Raw genomic sequence first — 12,885 nt, forward strand, 5'->3', positions numbered from 1 at the left:
CTTCATACGTCTATATTACCTGTGTTATCATTTAAAAGCAAGGCAATAAAAATATGCTTGGAAACTCTTTTTGCATGTGTGGGCTTGTTAACTGGTATATTCTACGTAGAGCGTGATAAATGAGGAGCATTGCTGACCATCTCATTGTTGGACCACAAATGTCTAAGGCTGTCCAGTTTCTTTAGAGAAGAATCCTCCAATTTCTTATTTGTAGAATATAATCCTGGTTGCCACTGTTATTGGAGTTAAATGATATAAAGAGGTTCTTGGGCGGCGGGGGGAGTTGCTGTCTCACCATTTAGTATGTAGATTTTCACTGAATTCCCTTTTTCTCATTATGGCGCTTCTTTTCCCTCTTCTGCTAGGATTGATTCAGTGTTTCTACATAAGAAAGCTCTAACCTTCAGTTTTGCTCTCAAAGCTTCTTATACAGATTTTCAGACCCTCCCCTCTCTCCCATATGATGCCTCATGCTTCTCTCCTGAATTCAGTGATTTGGAGCCTTCAGTTGTTGAGCCTTTTCAGGACTTTGAAGTGTGAACTGGCCTGCCCGTCATTAGCACTTCCTTCTGAAAGCCCTTAGTGTTCAGTTTTGTCAGCTCTGCTAATTCCTTCATGTGTTTTTCATCTTTCAAAAATTCGTTTGTATTTCTTATCTGTTGTCTCTTCTACCCTTTCACTTTGCCGAGGTAGTTTTAAACCACATTTCCTTATTCTCATTTTAGTGAGATTTTAAGACTATGCAGAGATAAACATGTTATTTGCCATGTTTTCAGTTCTTCCTTTAACTTTTAGCACAGCTAAGAAAAGCATTAAAATATCCTGTTCACAAATATAAATCTTATATTTGTTTTATAACCGAGGTTTAGGTATAACCAAATGAATAGATGATTCTATTTCAAGAAAAAATTACTTAAGGCTGAGTTTTCCAAGGATTTGACAGAAAGTTCCCTTTTCTTATATGATACAGTCTCCTTATAACTCTGTTGGTGGGCTGGCCTCTATGTGATACCTTACACCATATGAGATGTAAGCTAATTGTCAACATACACAGCACTCCTCAGGTTCATGATCCCTAGGTGTGCAAACCACAGCTGTAGAAATCTCTCTGTGTAAAATGCATGTCTCCAAGAAGAGTATTTTCTGTGGAAATTAACCCAAAAATGTGTTTGTTGTAAGAGGCAGCTCATTCTAGTTGCAGTAACTCCAAGCATCTTCTGCCAAAACCCCTTATGGACACGTGACCAAAAATTTTACACATAGGTTAAAGCTTCATTTCTCATTTTATAAATAAGTTGCCTTTATTTCTTTATCCAAAATAGATGTACTTACATTAAGAATACTTTAAAGTCACAGTTTCCTTTTCTAACACACCCAGTGACAGTGGTGCACAGGTGTTCTGGAGCCAGAATCCTGGGTTTATGCCCAGGTTCCAATGCCTACCAGTTATGTGACTTTGAGCAAGTTCCGTACATACTTTGAGCTTCAATTTCAGAAACTTAAAAGTGAGGATAATAATAATTCTTACTACATAGGTTGTTGTGTGGGTAAAATGAGAACACATGTAAAGTGCTTAGTGCATGGCTATTACATACATGATGAGCATACAATAAAGTTTAGTAGAAAAAAAATACTCTGGATCCTTTCCTTTTTCTATATACTGATGATATTGAAAAAATAAAATAGTTGTTTTTAAACAACTTCCTTTCGTTCCTTAACTCAGTGAGCTGGAATTCAAGAAGCCTATATTTGAGTCTTAATTCTGGCACAGACGATTTGGCTGAGGCTATATAGAACAATGGAAAGTGGATATTGGGCACTTACCTAGTTATTTAAGTAATTTGGGTAAATTGGCAAGGAAAAGAAAAGTATATTGAGGCCTGTATGATCTTCCTCACGTACAACTCCGATTTTATTTTAAACATTTTATTTTTTTCATTCCTACAAACTAGAAAGAATATAGCTTGGTGACTTAACTGACCCAGATACATGAAAATTTTAAACAGTGAGAATTTGTTAAAATTAAGTGCTTTTTATATTAGTTAATTAATAATGCACTAATACTGTAATTTATTACACTCAAATGATATTACTCTATTTTTATCTAAAAATTGATAACTTAAAAAAATCTTTTAAGCTACTAATTTCTAAGAAATGTAAGAATCCTTACATTTTGAAAGGTAAACATAATACTACCCTTATTCCTCCAGTTTGTGATAGAATATTGTTGAATGTTGATAGGTAAAATGATTCTTTGGCTTTCTGTATTTGTAAAAACAAGTGTAACCATTGGTTCTCGCATGTCTGTTTCTTTAGGCATATACTCTACTACACCACAGAGTCAATTATATAGACACTGGAGTGAGTCAAATGCTTGAGTATGAGTCATAGTTTTAGCACCTACGGAGATGCAATTTCTCCTTTTTGTCTCCCTTTCTCCCCTCACTTCCTGTCTGTCTCTGTTTTCACCTCCCTCTCGTTTTCCCTCTGCCTCTTTCTTTTCTCCTAGCTAGTGATAATATCAATACTGCGTATTATATAGGTTTCAAATGAAAGGCAAGCCAAGTTGGTGTCTGTGCTTATATCTGAGCATTAGCCTTGCAGGCTTAGAAGACTGATTTTTTTTTTTTTTTGGTAGATAGCTTTTGCTTTTATTTGAATGATATTATACTTATCATATTGCTTTTCACCTAACAATATAATTTGTAGATCAGTGTAAGATAGGTGCTTGAGGGTGAGCAACTGAAATTGATTCTGGTTTATTAAAAAGCAGAAAGGTTTTTCTTGAAAGCTATTCTGTGGTTCACAGAATTGCCAGGAAGTCTAGAGAATCAGGTTACTAAGAACAGAAACCAGAGAAATTAGAGACCAAGACCACAGGTAGAGCTACTCCCCAGGAGGAGTATGGGCCACTGTGGCCACCACTGGATGGTGGACACATTCTTCTCTGTTTCTTTGTATCACTTGTTTCAAATCCAAAGCCCAAAATGGAGATGTCTGTCCATATCTCCAGCTACTAAGCTGTGGCAAAAGTGTGTAAATGGCCTTTTCATGGTCTGTAAAGACATATGACAGCCAGTCTCTGTCTCCTAGAAGTTCCTTTTCCTGCTTCCATCCTGTCTGTTAGAGGTTATCCTCACATGCTTGGTGATCCCTGCCTCACTGTTAATATTAAAGAGTGGGGCACCAAAGGGATGACTGAAAGCTCTGTGTGTGTGAGTGGGGCTGGTGGACTAATTGGTTTCATTGAGGGATCTCCGTACTTCACCTTCTCTAGGTCTTTCCTCTTGGGAAGTGTTGTTTTTTGGCAGAAGAATCCACCAGGTTTCTACCTGGGGATGCATGAGTCTGGTTTCCAGAGCTCTGGGACTTGGCTGGGAGGTTTCTGCAGAACTGAGTTTAGTAATGGTCATCCTTGGTTCTGGCTGTACTGGAACTATTTGTTTCCATTTTAAGATGTTTCTAGAAGACTGATTTTTATTAGCATACTGAGAAAGGATCTACTTGTCATTAGTATGTAACAACAACAACAACAAACCAAAAATTGAACTGAAGGCTTAAAGAGGAGGTAACACTTGAACTGAGTCTTGTAAGATGCGTAAACTTGGCATGGAGAGACATACTTACCAGGACTCTGAAAGAATGAGTTTTTGTAAGCTTTGATATGGCAAGAAATTCAAGGAAAAGTTAAGTATCAAGAATAGGAAATACCATGGAGTGAGAAGATAAATCATTGAGAAGAAACGTGTAAACCAGTGTAAATTAGGGGGCAGTCCCAAAGACCACACTTACTTCTGACACCAACTGCAAGTTTGAGGGTCCCCAAGACCAATTTCAGGCTCAATAATGCTCTAGAAGGACTCACAGAACTCATGAAATCTGTTATACTCTGTTATGGTAGATTACAGCAAAAGGATACAGATTAAAATCAGTCTAGGGAAGAGACTCAGGGAGAAGAGTCTAGGAAAGTCCTTATGTGGAGTGTCCAGTTGTCTTTTCCCAGTGGAATCATGGTCAGTGCCAACCTCCCCAGCAATAATATGTGATAATATGCACAGGATATTGCCAAGCAGTGAAGTTTATTAGGAAGGTATGGAATGTGAGACTAGAAGTATAGGCAGGAGGTTATATCATTAAGGGCCTGGGGGCTGAAATAAGATGATTGAGTTTAGTACTAAAAGCTATAAGAAATACTGATGTGTTGTTACAGGAAAGAGTGTCATGAACTAATGTTCATTTTGTTCTGTGCTTTAGGAAGCTCTCTGTGACAGCAGAGTGGATGATGGATGGGACAAGGATGTCTCACAAGAGACAGAAATCTATTAGGAGGCTAATATTAAAATCTGACTAAGAGAGCTTAACTAAGGCTTGTGTTGGACTTGGTGACTGAATAGATATGGAGAATGGGTGGGAAGGGAAGTAGCAAAGATAATTACCAGGTTTCTGCGTTAGATGACTGGATCGATTAATTCATTCAAGCAATACTGTGGACCTACTTTGTTTATTGTCATTGTTCTAGTTGTTGGAATATTACTGTAAAACAAGATGAAGGTCTACTCGGAAGGACTTACATTTCAACTAGAGAGCCAAGTAATAGGCAAGTTTATATATACATACAATTTTCCCCCTAAATTTTCAATGTTACGAAGAAATTATAAAGCTCAGTAAGACATTAGAGTTAGAGAGTTATTGGGGCAAGGAGGATAACTATTTTATACTTTAGGTAATGTGGCCAGGGAGAGCCTCTCTGAGGAGGTCACATTTGAGCCTAGATTGGAATGAACTAAGGGGTTTAGAGCATTCTAAGCCAAGAGAAAAATAAGTGCAAATGCTGTATGTTAAAAATGAGTTTAGTGGTTTTAAGGAATAAGAAAAGACCAGTTTGGTTGGAGCAGAGGTGGGATGAAATGAAAGGAGAGATGAGATAGGTAAGAAGGGAGCTGGTGACATAGGTTTCATGCACCCCGTAAAACTCTGGATTGCACTTTTAGTGTAATGGGAAGCCATTGAAGAATTTTGTTCAGGAGAATGCCATGATATAATTTACACTATAAAAATATTACTCAGACTCCTGGTGTGGTAGTGGGGATCTTCACTGAGAAATGCAGTAAAGGAAGAGGAACGAATCTGGGGGAAAATGTATTGAGTTAGAAGTGCTCGTGGGATAACTAACCTCCACTGGATAAATTCAGTGGGCAATTGGTTATTCAAACCCAGAAGAGAGGTTTGTGAGTCAGCATATGTGGTTACTGAAACCATGGTTTGGATGAAGTCATTAGGCTTGATGTTTACAGTTAAAAGATCAAGGCTTTGTCTTGGCAACACCATGATGTATTCTGTTTAAGAAGCAAATAGGTAGAGATAGTCAGTTCTGCCACAGGCTACATATGCATTCCAAAAAGATGCCATGCTAATAGACTGGCTCTAGAGAACTGCCTACATTCAAATTCTGCCTCTGAAATTCCTAGTTAGGTGACCTTGCGAAAATCATTTAAATTCTCTGTGACTTGTATTTATAACTGTCAGATGGATTAACAATAGCACATACTTCATTATGTTATGAGAATTATGTGGCTTAATACAGTAGAATTCTTAGCATAGTTCTTGGTACATAGAAATAGTTTAATAAATGCTATTATTCTTATTCTTTAAACAGTGTAAGCCATCTAATAAAGTGCCTGGTTGATAATGAGTATTCTTTAAATACTAATTTCCTAAGTGACACAAACTAGCTTGATTTCCTGGTTAGGGCCACTCATGAAACAAGTAACTTACTATAGACAACTAAGATTTTTCTTGCTATATTCATCAGTACCAAATATCTAAATTTAAATTTGCAATTTGGTGGTATCCAGGGCTAGGCTTAAATTAATGTAAAAAGTCTGTATTCTGATAGAAGCCTTTTGCTTTTTTCTCCTGTTCTCCACACCCCTCTTGTCTGTGCCTTTTTATCCTTCACAGTTCTCTGCAGGCATACCTCATTTTATTGCACTTGACTTTATTGCATTTCTCAGATATTGCATATTTTACAAATTGAAGGTTTGTGGCAACCCTGTTTCAGTCAAGTCTATTGGTGCCATTTTTCCAACAGCATTTGCTCACTTCATGTCTCTGTGTCACATTTTGGTAATTCTCACAATATTTAGAACTTTTTCATTCTATGTATTATGACCTGCGATCAGTGTTCTTGATACTGTCAAAATGATTACAACTTGCTGAAGGCTCAGATGATAGTTAGCATTTTTAGCAATAAAGTAGGTTTTTTTTTTTTTTTTTTTTTTTCGGTACGCGGGCCTCTCACTGCTGTTGCCTCTCCCGTTTCAGAGCACAGGCTCTGGACCCGCAGGCTCAGCGGACATGGCTCACGGGCCCAGCCGCTCCGCGACATGTGGGATCTTCCCAGACCGGGGCATGAACCTGTGTCCCCTGCATCGGCAGGCGGACTCTCAACCACTGTGCCACCAGGGAAGCCCCAAGTAGTTTTTAATTAAAGTATGTACATTGTTTTTTAGACATAATGCTGTTGCATACTTAATAGACTATAGTATAGAGATAAATTATTATGCACTGGGAAACTAAGCAATTTGTGTAACTCACTTTATTCTGATATTGACTTTACTGTGGTGGTCTGGAACAGAACCTGCAATATCTCTGAGGTATGCCTGTGTTCTCTTCAGTCAACATCTACTCAAAGGATTTGCTAAACATATTCACAGTGAGGCGTGAAAGGGTAAAACTAGAGTAACAATTAGATTTCACATCAGATACTAACTCTGGTGGCTACATAGAGAATATTTTCCACTGTGAGATTTCTGTTGGGAGAAATAACCCTGCCATGATTAATTAGGCTTGCCAAGGGAAACGAGGTGGTATGGAGAATACAGTGGCTGTGAGACAATGTGGCAGGTAGACTTTGAAGATGGTAGACTTTGAAGTCAGTCTGTGCTGAAATCCATTTCTACTGTTCATCAGCTGTGTGTCCTTGACCAAGTTACTTAATCTCTCTGGACCTCAGATTCTTCATCTGTGAAATGAGTATAGACTTTCAGTATAAACTTGAAACCACGAGATACTTTCCATTTCTGTTTCTGGTTATCATACTAATGATACAAGGTGAATGAAATAGTAAACCTGAAAACTGCATTTTCACCAAAACTAGGGGACTGGTATAATCTGCAGACTCCCAAAATCTGCTGAGAAAAGCAGATGCCCTATGGAGTAAAATCAATAGTAAGATTTCAGAAAGCACCAGCAAAAGCCAACCTCCTGAAGGTGAGCACACCCTAAAGTACTTAACCTTTAGCCTTTGTACAAAACAAATGTCACAGGATCTGGGGAGGACCGAAGCTGCCCAGAAGGAAGTTTAAGAAAGAATCACAGATAATAGCTAAATGCCTCAGTGGGGACAGAGCTCAGAAAATGTAAAAATCTGCTTCCTAAGGTGAAGGATTCATTCTGAAGTATATGCCAGTGGAAGGGAATACAGAGGAAGGAGAGAGGAGTTGTGAGTGGGGCTGGCTATGGAAGTCCTCCTGGACTGGGTTTGGTTCAGAGAAGGTGGGGCTGTATCAAGGAGCCATTTGAGAGGGAAACTCCAGTAATGCTGAAATGGAACCTTTGGGTTTTGAGATTTGGCAGGCATGGCCCTCCATCTTCTCTCCCAGCATCCTTCTGTAAATTGCTGGGCTATGAAACCATAAGTAACTAACATAGAAAGGCACAACGAGGTAAAATGCAGGGAAAAACAGCAAAAATGAGAAAGCATACATTAAAAAAAAGATCACCTCTGTGAAGGAAGATCATAAAGCAGAAATATAAGAACTCAGGAAAAGGAAGAGATGGTAAGATATTAAAAGGAAATGAACTGTGAGCTTGTAAAACTCAAAAGAAGTGGTAGGAAAAAAACCCTTTTACAAATCAAAATGAAATTGGAACATGAAGAGAAGACATAGGAAACACAATAAAGATATGAGAAAATCAAACAAATGGAACTGAAGATAAGGAACATTTACAGAGAAATGATATAGAGGACAACAGTGGAGATTCAACATACTTATGATAGGAATTTTTGAAGGAGAAAATCGAAACTATAAAATATTCAAGGGTGTAATTCATGAAGTTAAAAAAAAAAAACCCAAAACAAAACGAGACTTGAATTTATACAACAAATGGACATACTGTGTGCCTGGAAACATTTATCCAGAATGGTCAATATGAAGCCATATCATAATAAATCACTGTACTTCGAAGATAAAGAACGGATCTTTTGTGTATGCTGTTAAAAAATCGAGTCACTTAGAAGGAGAAAAAAGTTGTCTGACTTCAGATTTTTCTGTCCTAACATTCAACACATAAGGACAGTGGAACCATAACCTCAAGATATCCAAGGAAAGAAAGTACCAACAAAGAATGTTATATTTGGTGAAAATTAAGGTACAAAGCTACCAACAGTTAAGTCAGGAAAAGTTCTCATGAACCCTTCTTGATGAAGCTAATAGAACATAAACTTCAGCAAAAAGTAAATGAGAAAACAGCTACAAAAGACTGGCTCTATTTAACAAAAGAAAATATGGGAATGAAAAAATCTAAATACCGTATGAACTAACAATGTAGGAATGGTACAACCACTAAAAAAATGGGAGGAAAGGGGAAAAAACCCCCAGGAAGTAGATTATTTGCTGATTGGCTCATCAGAAGCTGGGAATTAAAAATTATCCAAAGTTTAAATCAAATAAAAAATACTGTAAGGATAGTATTTAATAATGAAAAGGTAAATAAATACTAAGAAAAATAATCCTGTTGACTAATATTAGGTGGTAAAGTGGAAAAAGAAAAAAAAAGGAAACATTGTTCACTGAAAAACAGATATGTCTAAAGAGGACTAGGGACATTGTAGACATTTATAATTTTAAAGGTCAACTTTAGAATAAAAATACAAAACTTTCTAATTTCAAAAGAACTACATATAAAAACAAAGCACAAAAACGAAGCAAAGGAAACAAAGCACATAGTGACTTTAAAAATTAAAATGGGAAAACATAAAATATGACAGATTAAACAAACCATCACATCAATAACTGTAAATAGATTTAATTTTATATTCAAAAAAAAATTTTCAGATTAGATCACAAAACAAATCAAACTCCTTCCTCTTTACCTGGAACAGTGTTTCAGTGTAGGTGAAAATAAAAGCATGGGCAAAGGTATATCAGACAAATGCAAACAAAAAGTGGGGCAAGGGGTCTTAATCCCAGATAAGGTGCTGTACCCAATAAATATATGAATTTTATGACTATCTCTGCATAACAATCATAATATTAATATTCATAAAGTTAAAACCACATGAGATAAAAGGCCAAAAAGACATAATAGTGATGAGACTTTCTTTACCTCTTAGTCCATGAAAGATTAATTGTATAAAAATAAGGGTATAGAGGATATAAAATAAATGAGGTTCAGCCAACTGCTATTAAATTCTGTACCCTGAAACACCTTTGTAAATGCTTATCAAACTCTATTGAAAACTGACCATTTATTAGGCTAAGTTTCAAAAACAAAGTGCAAATTAGACACCGTCTTCTGATCACAATTCTGTTAAGTTAGATTTTACTAAGAAAATTAGAAAACAAACAAAAACCCTTCTAACTGGAAGATTTTGCATTTCCTCTTAAATCATTTGGTTCAATGGGAAAATACAAGTAAAAACTGCATAGTTTCTAGAAAACTACAAAAATGAAAATATCACACAAAATGAAAATATCACATATCAAAATCTATGGGATATAACAAAAGCAGTATTCAGGAAATTTATTGCTTAAGTGCTATAAATAAGTTCTCATTGCCAGAAACTAGAAAAAGAATCAAATAAAGCGAATGAAAATAGGAAAAGATAATAAAGATAAATGCAGAAATTAATGACACAGAAAGCAGACAAAAATAGTAGAAAGGATAAACAAATCCAAAGGCTATACTTTTGAAATAAGCAATAGTTATACTAAAGAACAAATAGATGACTTCCCTGGTGGAGCAGTGGTTAAGAATCCTCCTGCCAATGCAGGGGACATGGGTTTGATCCCTGGTTCAGGTAGATCCCACATGCCATGAAGCAACTAAGCCTGTGAGCCTCGACTACGGAGCCTGTGCTCTAGAGCCTGCGAGCCACAACTACTGAGCCTGCGTGCCACGACTACTAAAGCCCTCACGCTTAGGGTCTGTGCTCCGCAACGAGAAGCGACCGCTATGAGAAGCCTGCTCACCGCAACGAAGGGTAGCCCCCACTCGCCGCAGCTAGAGACAGCCCGCGTGCAGCAATGAAGACGCAAGGCAGCCAAAAATAAAATAAATAAATTTTAAAAAAGAGTTCTAGAGACAGAGTGGGTTTGAATGCAACTCTGCCACTTATTTAAAAAAAAAATAGAGCAAAATATTCAAAATTGGAAAATTATATAGAGAACCACAGAAATAGGGAAACAAAAAGAATTGTAAGGGAATATTACATGAAGATCTCTGAATAATATATTTGAAAGCCTAGAAGGAAGTTATTTCATATAAAAATAGAAATTTAAAAAATTGATTCAAAATGTAGTGGAAAATTATAATAAATCAATCAATGTAGAAGAAATTAGGAAGGTGAAAGAAGAGCTATCAATGAAAAAGCCAACATAAGTTTGGTTTACAACTGAGTTTTATCTGACTTCTGAAAAAGAATTTTAAAGGTATTTAAACTGTTCTGGGCCTTAAAAAATAATGAACTTCAACATTATAGTCAGATAAAGATAAGGGAAATAAGGGGAAAACCACAGGCCAGTCTTAATTCATAAATATAGTTGCAGAGAGTCTACATAAGATATTCTTGAAGAATCCAGTAAGGTATTAAAAGAATAAAATATAACCGTCAAGTAGATTTTATTTTAGAAAAGCAAGGAAGGTTTAGTCAAGAAGTTTTTTGTGTAGTTAGTGCTTTAAAACATTTGATTTAAAAAAAAATCCTAGCTATTTGTGATTAAAACTCAGAAATAGAATTGAAGGAAATATATATGTATACATATATATTAGAATTGAAGGAAGCATGTATATATATGTGTTCATGTATATATATAAATATCAAAAATATATGTATACTAAAGTTTTAAAATAATACTCTTTCCAATAGAATTTCATTCTAATAGAATCAGAAATTTGAGGCAGTACATAGTATGGGTTAAATACAGAGACTGGTTTTCTTTGGGCAAGTAGCAGCCCTAGATATCATGCCACATAATTTTGACTCTTCCTTTACGTAAGAATAGCTGATCTGGCATCATAGAATGCCAGATCATATTTCCCATACTTTATTATTATATATATTTTAAGCATTGTGATTTTCACATTAGCAGTGTTTCTTCCATAGTTTATTTCTTGGATTGAGAATATCCTTACAAGCAATTAGCATTGGTCAAGAGTACCCAAAGTCACAGTTTAAGCATGTTATGTTTCAGAAGCGTAAATTTTCATTGAAGATTAGGAATGATTTAGCTGGTAATTCATAGTTTATGTTAAAACAAACAGCCATATTATGGAGTAAAATTAAAATTTTTAAAGATTATAATTTTAAAACATGAGAAGTCAAAGTTTTTTTGTTTGTTTTTATGGGGCCTCTTTAAAGTATTTCCCCAAATTCCTGGAGATGCATATAATTTATAACTGCTGTTAGGAATATTTTGGTGGACATTTGCCACTATATTTGCGATTTGTAATAGAAGTGAGTTATCAAATATCTACTAATTTCCTATAAAAGGAAAGTTAATATGACGTGTAATCTTGCTGGCTAATCTTCAGAAATCTTTGTTTTTCCTCACTTATCATAGTGATGAATGAACAATTCTGTAACATTTCTTGTTGGAAATGATTATGTACATACAGTGATAAAAATGGGAGATTTATAACCCAAAGAATAATAAAGATCACATGGCTGACTAAGCTGTTTTGTATCCTTGAGAAGTTTATTATCTTTTACAAGTCCTAGAATTATAGAACTCTAGAAGTAAATGTCACATCTGATTAGATTCTGGTGGGGCAGATTCATTCATTGAGAAATTATAGAACTATTTGAAGGCGGGTATAGTAGATATCCAATAAGGAAGCAGACATAGACTCTGTCTTCAAGAGTATATAATTGGGTAAGGGAGATAAGCAGTATACTATCAATAACATTACAATGAAAACCAGAAAAATCATAATTATATAATGTATATAAAACCTATATTTTCTAATAAATATTGAGAAACTCCGCAAACTGTTTGGATTAACAGTTACTCTGGAGGACTGAGGAAAAAAATGGAAGAGAGAGAAGTTTGGAAGGGAGGGAAAAAAATACAATGATCAGCAACAGTAAGAATTTAAGTTCTCTTGTCCAGGAGTTTTCAGGGTGACTGGGTACTTTATGTATAGCACACACTTCAGGTATTAGGCATAGGGAGAGCTCTTATGTGACCTGTAAATTCTCAGAAGGTAAAATGGAAAACAGCCTGAAAAATTATAGTTTAAACGGTTGTGTGAACTTAATTTATAAAATGGTTTCCAAGTTAAAAATTTCTTTTTTTAAGTATGTCCCCAGTTTCTCTGTAAGTATGTCCCCAGTTTCTCTTTAACACAGAAGTCATAAAATTTTAAGTTCTAAATTAAAGATATAAATGACTATCTGGGAATCTTTGAACATATAATTCATTGGAGTAATACATTTCCTAATTGGGAAGAATAAGAGAACATTTATTAAATTTTGGGTTTAGGGATATTGGGGTGTATGTATGTGTGTGTTTCAGATTATAACATTTTATTTTCCCTTTCCATACCTCTCATTACCTAGAAATTAGTTATTGATAGAGCATGTTTATTTTAGGGATTACT

At 35.6% G+C, this 12,885-nt stretch overlaps 1 protein-coding gene across 1 annotated transcript in view; it reads left to right on the plus strand.

Moving 5' to 3' along the window:
• Positions 1–12,885, plus strand: part of COL24A1 (collagen type XXIV alpha 1 chain) — a 395,634-nt gene that overhangs the window by 13,588 nt on the left and 369,161 nt on the right. The gene's annotated exons all lie outside the window — the stretch shown is intronic.

This window comes from Kogia breviceps, chromosome 1 (genome assembly GCF_026419965.1).
Source record: "Kogia breviceps isolate mKogBre1 chromosome 1, mKogBre1 haplotype 1, whole genome shotgun sequence".
Classification (NCBI taxonomy): Eukaryota; Metazoa; Chordata; class Mammalia; order Artiodactyla; family Physeteridae; genus Kogia; species Kogia breviceps.